Here is an 11675-nt window from a genome sequence, read left to right on the forward strand (position 1 = left end):
CTGTTTCTCTCTCTCTTTTCTTGCATTTCTCTTTCTTTCTTCTGCGTTTCATTTTCTGTCTCTTGCGTTTCTCCTTCTATTGCCTTATGTTCCTATTTCTATCATGTTGGGTTGTTTCTCTGCATACTTTCGTCAAATGTGGATGATTAACAAACAGTGCCCGGAGAGGAAAAAAAAATAGGGAGGGCAATTTTCATGGTAATTTCTCCCCACGACCGTAAGCTATGCCGTACGGAACCCAGAGCTCGCTAATTAAGAGGCGGCAACCCACACCAAGACGCAATCATCATCATCTCATTTTACGGAACACGCACACTGGGAGCTCATCGCCACACACACACACACACACACACACACACACACACGTATAGAACCCTCAGAAGTCTCATTAAGGAGCTTCGATACATATTCAGGTTATGTTCCCTTCCTTTCTCTTTCCTTCCCTTTCCTTCCCTTCCCTTTCCCCTCCTTTCCTTTTATTCCCTTGCCTTCTCTTTCCTTTCTTTCCAAACCCTTCTTTTTCCTCTCTTTCTTTTATCTTCCCTTTCCTTAACTTTCATTCTCTTCCCTTCGATTCCCGTTCCTTTCCTTCCCTTTTCTTTTCTTCCCTTCCGTTCCGTTCCCTTCCCTTCCCTTTCTTTCTTTCCAAACACTTCCCTTTCGTTTTCTTTCTCTTCTCTTCCCTTCCCTTAACTTTCATCTCTTCCCTTCCATTCCCGTTCCTTCCCTTCCTTTCCTTTGTCTTCTCTTCCTTTCCCTTCCCTTCCCTTCCCTTTCCTTCCCTTCTCTTCCCTTCCCTCCCCTTCCGTTCCATTCCATTCCTTTCCTTTCCTTTCCCTTCCCATCCCCTCACTTCCCTTCCCTTCCCTTCCGTTCCATTATATTCCTTTCCTTTCGTTTCCCGTCCCCTCCCGTCCCCTCCCTTCCCTTCCATTCCCTTCCTTCTCTTTCAATTCCCTTCCCAAGCATCTTTTGACAGCATCGATCATCTTGCTCTCTCCTCAGCCTCCGCATCTCCTCCACTCAGACTTGTCGCACACACAAACGTTTCAAAGAGGAGGATAAGCTTCCGCGATGCCACACACACGTTCATGTTCTTTCTGGATGTTGCTTTACCTACACATGAACCTCCTTTGCCAATCCTGCTTCGTTTCAGTCTGTCGGTACAAAGATGGGAGGGATGGGAAGGGAAGGAAAGAGAATAGATGTGAAGCGAAGAGAACGGAAGGAAAGGAAAGGAAATGGAAAGGAACAGAAAGGAAGTGATGGCAAGGGAAGGGAATGAAAGGAAGGGAAGGGAAGGGAAAGGAAAGGAAGGAAGGGGAGGGATGGCAAGGGAAGAAAAGGGAAGGGAAGGGAAGTAAGGGAAAGGAAAGGAAGCGAAGGGATGGGAAAAGAAGGGAATGACATTGTGGAGGGAGTTATTCATTAGTGCAGGTGTTAAGTCTCATTAGTGCAGGTGTTAAGTCTTCTACCTGATGTTCTTCCTTGATGCCCACGTCTCATAACCACAAAGTACAGTCTGAGGGCCATACCATTACATACCTCGTCACCCAAGTACACATACATTTGACAAGGCTTTCGTAAGAGTTGTGGGTATTTCCATGAGTAGCTTTATGACCCTGGTGGTAGTTTGACAAAGAATGAGAAAGCAAGAGGAAGGAAGAAGAGAACGAAAGGGAAGGAAAAGTAAAGGGAGGGAAAAGGAGGAGGGGAAGAAAGTCCAGGAAAAAAGGGGGAAGAAAGAGGAAGGAAGAGAAGGAAAGGGAGGGAAAGAGAAGAGGAGGAGTGTGAATGAAAGGGGAGGTAAGAGAAGGGAAGAAAGATGAAGGGATGGAAATAGAAGGGGAGATGAGGAGATGGATCTTTTCTGGACTTTTAAGATAGTTGATGGGAGAGGCAGACGCTTCTCGAGTGTATGCACAGGAAAAGACTTTGGTTGCTACGTTCATATCCAGTTTGCTTTTCTGATACAAAATAAATATAAAATCTGTTTCAAATTACTTTCACTCTTCGTCATACACCCCTTCAGTTGTCCTCAAACGGAATAAAACAGTAGTAGTATTTTTTTTTCTTTACAACAAAGGAGACAGTTCAAGGGCACACAAAAAAGGAAACAATAATAAAAAAAAGCCCGCTACTCGCTGCTCCTAAAGAAAAGGGAAGGGAAGGGAAAGAAGAGAAGGGAAGGGAAGGGAAGGAAGGGAAGGGAAGGAAGGAAGGGAAGGGAAGGGAAGGAAGGAAGGAAGGAAGGAAGGAAGAAAGGAAGGGAAGGAAGGGAAGGAAGGAAGGGAAGGAAGGAAAGAAGGAAGGGATGGAAGGAAGAAAGGAAGGGAAGGGAAGGAAAGGGAAGGAAGGGAGAGAAGGGAAGGGAAGGGAAAGAAGGGAAGGGAAAGAAGGGAAGGGAAGGGAAGCGAAGGGATGGGACGAGAAGGGAATGACATAGTGGAGGAGGCGAAGAAGAAGAGGAAGAAGAGAAGAACAAGAAAAAGATTAAAAACAAGAAAACGGATGAGAAGACCAAGAACAAGAACAAGAGGAAGAGAACAGGAAAACGGAGATACAGATAAGAACGAATAAGAGGAAGAGGAATAGAAAGAAGAGCGAGGAAAGATTTAAAAGATTATAGTAAAGAAAAAAGGAGAGAAGGCGACAAATAATTAAATACGAAATACAGATGGAGAGAAAAAAAGAACTCATTATTGTATTACTTTCTCTTTCTGTAGCTCAAACAACTACCTACGTATCCAATCTCAAAGGAGTAAACATCCAGGTGCTCAAACAGAGGACTTCGGGCTCGAACTTCGCTTAACCCGATCCAACAACAACGAAATCCTGCCTAACCACCTAACCCCAAACAGTAAAGTAAAAATCAGGGTATCCATTTAATTACACACCTACAAGAGCAATTCAGGAGGCACACATTGTAACTACTTTCACTTCCATTAAACACTAATAACTCCTACATCAGTATACTCCATCGCTGGCCAACTCTCCTTCTCTACATTCACTATCGTCCCTGCATTTCCATATCTGACCCCACGGCATTTATAACGTTCTGCATTTCTACTTCCCCCCCTTGTACCATTCCCACTCATTTTACCATATATACGAGCTCACCATTCTAAGTAATCGCTAACACAGACTTCTTGTTTCACTCCGTTTAGCTTAATTACCTCAAAGTTAATCAAGCCTCTACATCCACCCCTGAAGCCGTACTACTTCTCTTAGCCTGCCCTGTAATCATTGCGGTTAATCTTCAATGTCTCAGCGGGTTAATCACTCCCTTTAGCGTGGAACTACATACAGGTAAAGGTAAAGTTGGGAACATACGCTGTAGCTGTTCGTGGCCCCGGTGCTCGTCTCTGTCGCATTGGCCCTCCTCCTCCTCCTCTTCTTCTTCTCATCATTTCACTCCCTCTTCCCTCCCTGCTCATTTTCCTTCCACCTTCAAACCAATAACTTCTCAACTCGACCCCATTTTCATCTCCTTGTCCTCCTCCTCCCTCCTTATCTTCATTTTCCTTCTCCTTCCCTGTCGCCTCCTCTCCTTCCTCCTTATCACCCGCCTCTTCCTTTTATCTTGTCTTATTTCTCCTCGTCCTCATACTCCTCTGTAGCACACTCACTCCCTTCAGCACACACTCTACAGTATACGTTCCAGTTAATCGCATCCCGCCGCCGCTGTAGCCGGGAACTCCACGTTGTATAATTAACTGCGTATGTTAACTCCGTGTGTGTGTGTGTGTGTATGTGTGTGTGTGTTCGTCGAGGCTCCGGGCACGATACACACTTGCTCATTATCTCCAAATCTTCCTTCCTTCTTTCTCTCTCTCCTTCCTTCTTTCTTACCGTCTGCTAGCCTCCTTCTCTCCCTCCTTATCCTCTTTCGCTTTCCTTTGCTTCTTCTTCTTCTTCTTCTTCATCTTCCCTCTAGCGCTCCCTCTCCTCTTCCTCCTCTTCCTGCCTCTCTTTTTCCGCTTATCTTGCCTCTAGTGGTCTGCTCCTCCTCCTTCTCTTCCTCTTCCTGCTTCTTCACTTTCCCTTCCCTATCTTTTATCTATATTATGTGCTTATTTCCTCTTCTTCCACCTCTTCCTCTTCCTCTTTCTTCCACCCACTTTACTCTTCCTAATCTCTTCCTCCCTTTAAGTTATCTCAAACGCTCCTCTCTTACTCTGTTTATTCCTCTTTACTTTCTTCATTTGTCCTTCCTTCCTCCTTCCTCTTTCCTCTTATGCTTTTTTCCTTGTTCTTTCATCTCTTTTGCTTCCTCTTCCGTCAAATCTTCTTTTTCCTCCAGCTTGCATCTAGCTTTCCCTTTTTACTCCTTTTCCTACTCTTTTTCTTTTTCACCTTTCTTTCCTTATTTCCTCTTCCTTTCTTTCTTTCCTCCATCTTTTTCTTTCCTTTTTTATTTTTCGTATTTCCATCATCTGCCTCAGTTTGCTTTTTCTCCTTCCTCTCGTCTGTGCTATTTTCTCGTGCTCTCTCACTCTTCTCTTCCTCCTCCTCCTCCTCCTCCTCCTCCTCCTCTTCTCATCATTTCACTTTCCCCTTCCCTCCCTGCTCACTTTCCTTCCGTCTTCAAACCACCAACCACTCAACTCGACCCCAATTTCATCTCCTTGTCCTCCATCTTCCTCCTTACCCTCATCTTCCTTCCCTCTCTCCTCTCTCTCTCGTCTCTCTCTTCTCTCTCTCTCTCTCTCTCTCTCTCTCTCTCTCTCTCTCTCTCTCTCTCTCTCTCTCTCTCTCTCTCTCTCTCTCTCTCTCTCTCTCTCTCTCTCTCTCTCTCTCTCTCTCTCTCTCTCTCTCTCTCTCTCTCTCTCTCTCATTATCCACTTTTTTTACATATCTTTCCTGCATCTCTTTTCCTTCTTCTTCTTCTTCTTCTCCTGCGCATTATCATCATTCTTATCTTCTTTATCTTCCTTCGTTGTGTCCTATTTCCTTCCTCTTCTTTACCCTCTTGCTCTTTCCTCTTTTCTTTCTGTGTCCTTCCTACTCCTTCATCTTTCCTTTCTTTGTATTCACTTTTACTTTTTCCTTGCTTCTCCTTTTTCTCCTCCTCCTTTTCTTCCTTCTGCTCATCCTCGTCGTCTTCCTTCGTCCCCTTTACTCTTCCTTATCCTCCTCCTTTTTCCTTTTCTTCCTCCTCTCAGCCTTCTTTCCCTCCTCTCTTCCTTCTCTTCCTCATATTTTCCTTCTAACCGTTTCTTTTATCTCCCCCTTCTCCCCCTCTATCTTTCTTCCCTCCTTCCTCTCTTCTCTTTCTACTCTCTTTCTTCTTTACATTCTCTTTTCTCTCTTTATCATTTATTCCTTATGTTGCTCTTCCTTCTCTTTCTCTCCTTGTTTTCTCCCTCCTCTCTTCCTCCTCCTTCTCCTCCTCTCTTCTCTTTCCCGTCACTCTCAGGTCAGGTTAGGTCAGCGCGGGTCACGGGACAGGAGGAACGGACGGGAGGGAGAGAAAGCCAAAAGACTTCCCTCTCTTGGTGGACTGAGGAGCTCGGCGGTAATTGATTCATTCACAGCCGCCAACTCCTGAGGGCGCCGAGAGGAAGTGAGGGAGGGAGGAAGAGGGAGAAGATGAGAAAGTTGGGGTCAGTGAAGGGAGACAGGGAAAGGGGGAGAGGATGAGAGAAGATGAGCAAGTTGAGGGAAGCGAAGGGAGAAAGGGAGAGGAAGAAGTGAAGGAAAGAGAAGCGAGAGGGAGAAAAAGAGGGAGAGATGAGGGAAGTAAAGGGAAGGAGGGAGAGGAAGAGAAGTTTGATTGAGAAAGGAAGTGGAATGGGTTAGTGTGTGAAGGGAGAGAAAGAGGAAGAGGAATGAAGAGAAAAGAAAGAGAGAGAGGATGAGAGATTGAAGTGAAACGGATAGAAAGAGGAATAAAGAGAAGAGTAAGAGAAAGAGGAAAAAGGAGAGGAAGAAAAGTGAAGAGAAGAGAAGAAAGGAGAGGAAGATGGAGAGAGTGAGTGTGTAAAGGGAGAGAAAAAGTTTGAAAGGAGGAGAAAGAGAGACAAGAAGATGGAGAGGAGGAGACTGAAGGGAGAGAAAGAGTGAAGGGAGGAGTCAGAGGGAGAGGATGATCGAGAGGATAAGAGTGAAGTGAAGGAAGAAGAGGAATAAAAGAGAGTAAAGAGGGAGAGGAAGATGGAAAAGATGAGAGTGAGGGAAGCGAGAGAGGAGCGAATGGAAGAGAATAAGAGGAAGAGAGGAAAAGGGGAGAAAGAGAAGTAAAGGGATGAGTAAGAAGGAGTAAGAAGGAATGGAAGAGAGAGTGAATGGCAGTCTTAAGGGAAGTGAAGGAAGAGAGAGTGAGAGTGAGAGTCCTTTGGTTTACACAGGTGCGCGCCAAGCCAGGTAGCAGGGCAGGTGTAGGGCACAGGTGGGCATGAAAAGCAGGTGCATGTAACAGCTGCCTGCGTCTCCTGCCTTACCTGTCCCCGCCCACCTGAAAGCCTGAATTAGTTTGCCTTGATTACATGAAATTCACTGGACACACCTATGGGTACCCTCTCTCTCTGTCTCCCATTCTCTCTCTCTCTCTCTCTCTCTCTCTCTCTCTCTCTCTCTCTCTCTCTCTCTCTCTCTCTCTCTCTCTCTCTCTCTCTCTCTCTCTCTCTCTCTCTCTCTCTCTCTCTCTCTCTCTCTCTCTCTCTCTCTCTCTCTCTCTCTCTCTCTCTCTCTCTCTCTCTCTCTCTCTCTCTCTCTCTCTCTCTCTCTCTCTCTCTCTCTCTCTCTCTCTCTCTCTCTCTCTCTCTCTCTCGGCCAAATACTTTCTTGGCTTAAAGATTACTTAGCAGACAGACAGCAACATATTATTCTTAACGGTGAAAAGTCTTCAACAACAAGTCACGCTAGGTGTTCCTCAAGGAAGTAGCCAGGTTTGTTTCTAATATACATTGTTTCTAATATACATTAACGACATATCAGATATTTTTTCTGAGTCTAAAACAATATTATTTGCTGATAACATGACAATGTACCTGACAAGCCCAAACTCAGCTCAACTTATACACAGTGCTAGTAGTGAACTAAAAAAAACTCTATGAATGGTGCCTATGTAACAGACTAACTATTAATGCTAGCAAAACTCATTACATGTTATTTACAGTAAAACGCAATCTAAATCTTCCTCGCTCACAAATAAATAGTCAAACAATCTCTAAAACTGATAAAATAAAATTTCTTGGTGTTACGTATGATGATTCCTTAACTTTCAAGTATCATATAAATAATCTTACTTTAAAAATCTCAAGACACATTGCCCTACTCTATCAAGCAAAGGACTTCATGCCACAAGATGTGCTTAAGGCCATTTATTATGCTCACATTCACCCACTATTTACCTCCTGCAACCCCATATGGTGCACAACATACTCTACTTATCTAATTCCTTTGAAATTACAACTCAAGAAAATGATAAGAATAATAACAAGCAGCAACTATCTGGAACATTCAAATCCTCTCTTTAAAGAAATAAAAATGTTGAAACTAGATGATATTACTAAACTTGCTATAGGTACTTTTTATGTATGCAAACAGGAATAAAATACAAAACCTTCTTACGTTTCATGACCACAACACCCGTCACCGCGATAATCTCAGCATTCCTCATCATCGACTAACAAAATTTAAGCACTCAATTTCTTACTTAGGCCCTGTTGTATGGAACTCTCTTCCTCTCCAAATTCAGGATGCACTCTCCATCACCACATTTAAAAGTAGATTTAAAAATCATATTTTAGCCACCTACTCACCCAATTAACTCTCTATTCATTTAATATGTCTATAATGTCTCTTGTCATAAATGTAATAACCTTATGTACCAAACTGAATAATAATTTTGTTTTAGATTATACATATACTTATATTTTCTGTGATTATAAATCCTAGCTACCCATAATGTTAAATATACACCTATTGTCTCTTTGCTGATTTGTCATGTTTATTTCAATAACGTTCTCTTGTCATTAGTGCCATTTGTAATATATACTATCATGATACCTAATGTTAGATATATATAAGATGCATCGTCCTTCACCACATGCTACAACATATACTTAATATGTTTGCCTAAAAAGCTTAGCTTTAAAAAGGCTAACTGCAATTATATATTATGTAATTTATATATAATATGTAATTTATATACTTTAATGTATTTGTGGTTATGAATAAATGTTCAAATGTTCTCTCTCTCTCTCTCTCTCTCTCTCTCTCTCTCTCTCTCTCTCTCTCTCTCTCTCTCTCTCTCTCTCTCTCTCTCTCTTATTTTATATATATTTTCCTGACACACACACACACACACACACACACACCGCCGCACACACGTCAAGTAAACAAATATTCCGCTTCGATTTGACAATATTTTCCCTCTCTCTCTCTCTGTCTCTCTCTTTGTCTATTTTGAGAGAGAGAGAGAGAGAGAGAGAGATCCACCAGCCGTCAGCAGCAGGGTCGGAATGCTGCATCTTATCTCCCCCGCCAGCCCCGACTCGCCTCTCGCCGTGAATAGGAGAATAGGAAAAGCTTTCGAGTGTTTTCAGAATTCCCGTGTTGGTCTGGGAGGTCAAGCTGTGTTTCTCTCTCTCTCTCTCTCTCTCTCTCTCTCTCTCTCTCTCTCTCTCTCTCTCTCTCTCTCTCTCTCTCTCTCTCTCTCTCTCTCTCTCTCTCTCTCTCTCTCTCTCTCTCTCTCTTTTTTATTCAAACATAGGCACATGTATAATATTTACATAGCCAAAGGTGCACTGTCGTGTGCTGCCTATTCAAAGGGCAGAATAAAATCTATATAAAAAATAACTACATAAACTATAAAAAATATATATACTATAAAAAAAAAAAACGTACAATACAGAATATCTGTGAACGCACTGCACACTACACTAGTGTCACTGCTCCACCACGAGTGTCAGTGGAGTGGGGAGTGAGCCCCTCCAGTGGTGGGCCGACAGTTTTATTTTTTGGGTGGTCATCTCCCGGATGTTTGGTACACAGGCCGTGAACATGTTCCACATCCGGCAGACTCTTTCCGAAAAGGTGCGCTGGTGCTGGCTGGTACGGGAACACGGCACCTCCACTGCGTCACCACGGGATAGCACCGTTCTCGTGTCCCGCGTGGTGACTCTCGGAGGTTGGCGTAAGCCCACCAGATGTGGCACTCCCTGCACGTGTGCCTTATGTAACACCACAAGTGCAGCTACGTCCCTGCGGTGTTCCAAGGAGTCGACGGAGCTGAGAGTTTCCTGCCCGATTGGGGGGTCTGCCGCATCCACCAGTCGCAGTGCCCGTCTCTGGATGGCGTCGAGTCTCCCGCTGTGCGAGGCAGCACACGACATCCAAGAGAGGGCAGCGTACTCCAGGTAAGGCCGTATCTGGGCCTTGTAGAGCAACAGCCTCCCTTTTTTGTCGAGGAAGCTGGCCACCCTTCGCAGGCAGGAGACTCTGTGGGAGGCCTTTTGGGCAATGTGTTTGATGTGGCTATCAAACCGTAGCCCTCGATCCACTTCCACTCCCAGAATCTTGACGGATTCCTGGAGTGGAAGTTTAGCTTCCCTCCACTGCTGGCCTGGCAGTGGGGGATCGAGAGACCACCATGGCCTGGGTCTTCTCTGGAGCAAAGGTCACCTGCCAGCGGGCACCCCACTCCTGTAGCACCTTCAGCTGCTGATTGACCTCGTCAGCAGCTCTCTCTCTCTCTCTCTCTCTCTCTCTCTCTCTCTCTCTCTCTCTCTCTCTCTCTCTCTCTAGCTCTCTCTCTCTCTCTCTCTCTCTCTCTCTCTCTCTCTCTCTCTCTCTCTCTCTCTCTCTCTCTCTCTCTCTCTCTCTCTCAATATAATATTACAAACGCTTCCCTAATTTTAAAGAGACTAAGTTTATATATTTACTGGGAAACAAATGCCAAGAGAGTGTCATTTCACATATATCCTCAAAGATTTTTATTTGATTATTTTTTTATTGCTTGTGTGAATCTGTCTCTCTTGTTTGATATCGCGACCCACAGTTCATAGTTTTCAGGGTTGTTGATTTTTTTTATATATAAAAAATTTAGAAAATCGGATTTTTTTTATTTAAATCAGATTTTTTATTTAAATCGTCTTGATTTTTTTTATTAATAAAAATAACTAAATGAATTTAAAGCTCTGTATTCTCAACATTAGTTTCAAACACTTGTTGGAGTATTCTTGTACCATATTCCATCATCATAAGTAGCCTGGCTGGCTGTTTGAGCCAGTCCCAAGACTGACCATCCGCAGCCAGCCAGCCACTGGCCAGCACCACACCACAACTCTCTCTAGTCTCTTAACAGTATAATCAGATCATGTCATGTTTTGGACATGTCCTGACTGAAATTGCACGATAAAAAATGAATGCAGCTTCAAATGAAAGTATCAGAAAAGGCTGTGGATGATCCATGTATGTATGTGAAGTGATTCTTTGAAAAAAATATTTCCTTTACTGCCACTTCCTATATTTAGTGGTTTTTGTCCCATTTAAAAGCGTTTCTTTAGTTCATTTGAATGTTTGGAGAGGCCCAAGACTTCATGATTGCCCGTGAACCGGACTCCAGCGAAACTCTCTAAAGAGAACCATGTGCAGCTCGGGGGGGGGGGGAGGGTACTAGCCAAGTAAGATTATAAAACAGTTGCCTGCTCTACCAATTGGCTGGGACCAACCAAGAGTAAAGATGGGGGCATACGCTGCAGCTGAGCGTTGCCGCAGTGCTCATCTCCGTGGCACTCCGTGGAAGAACACATCACCCCAGGACAGGGTCAGCGTGACATCCGGGTTACCACAGTTTATCTTCCCCAGGTTTCCCCAGGTACCCATTTATCGAACAGCCCGAAAGGGAGGATGAGCAGCTGGGTGAGCGGCACGCTGACTGCCCGGTCGGGATTTGAACCTGATACTACGTTTAAGAATATCGATCTTCGGGCGATATTCTTAAACATCTCGACGCCCAAGTACACATATTTGACAAGGCTTTCGTTTGGAGTTTTAAGCACTTCCAGGGGTAGTTTTATAACCTTGGTAGTATTCTGACCCTTCTTCTGTACCATGAAATAGAAAAAAAGCTCATTGGAATCCGACTGATCTCCTTTTCGGCCTTTGGAAATAGTTGATGTGGGGGTCGGAAGCGTCTGACAGATACTTCACTTTGTTCTTCAACCTCCCTTGCCATTCCTCCCTTCCTACCGAGCTTTCCTTTGCTTTACTTATCTTCCTGTTTGCTTACCTAGTCATTAATTTTCTCTTATTCCTCGGTAGTTCTTAAGTTCTTCGTTCAATCTTTTTTTATTCTTCCCTCCCATGTATTTATTACTCATCCACTCTCCCTCCCTCCTTCCGATCCATTTCCTCCCTTCTCTTCATTCTATCCTCCTTTCCTCCCTTCAATCTTTTCTCTCCTCCTCTTCCTCCCTACTTCTTAATTTCATCGTCTTCCAACTTTCCTTCCATCTTCTCCACTTCACTCCTCAACCTCCCCTCCCTTTTACCTTACGCTCTTAGTATTTCATGGAGCCACTGTACCTTTTCATTTCTCATCTGCATCTCGTCCTCGTGTGGGTATCAGAAGTGTTAAGGACCGGACGAACATTAATTATGCTCTTGGTCCGCTATTAAATCTTCGTTATCGTGTTTGCTTTTTTCCTGAGTAATTACGTTTTGCA

This window comes from Eriocheir sinensis, chromosome 27, assembly GCF_024679095.1.
Source record: "Eriocheir sinensis breed Jianghai 21 chromosome 27, ASM2467909v1, whole genome shotgun sequence".
Taxonomy (NCBI): domain Eukaryota; kingdom Metazoa; phylum Arthropoda; class Malacostraca; order Decapoda; family Varunidae; genus Eriocheir; species Eriocheir sinensis.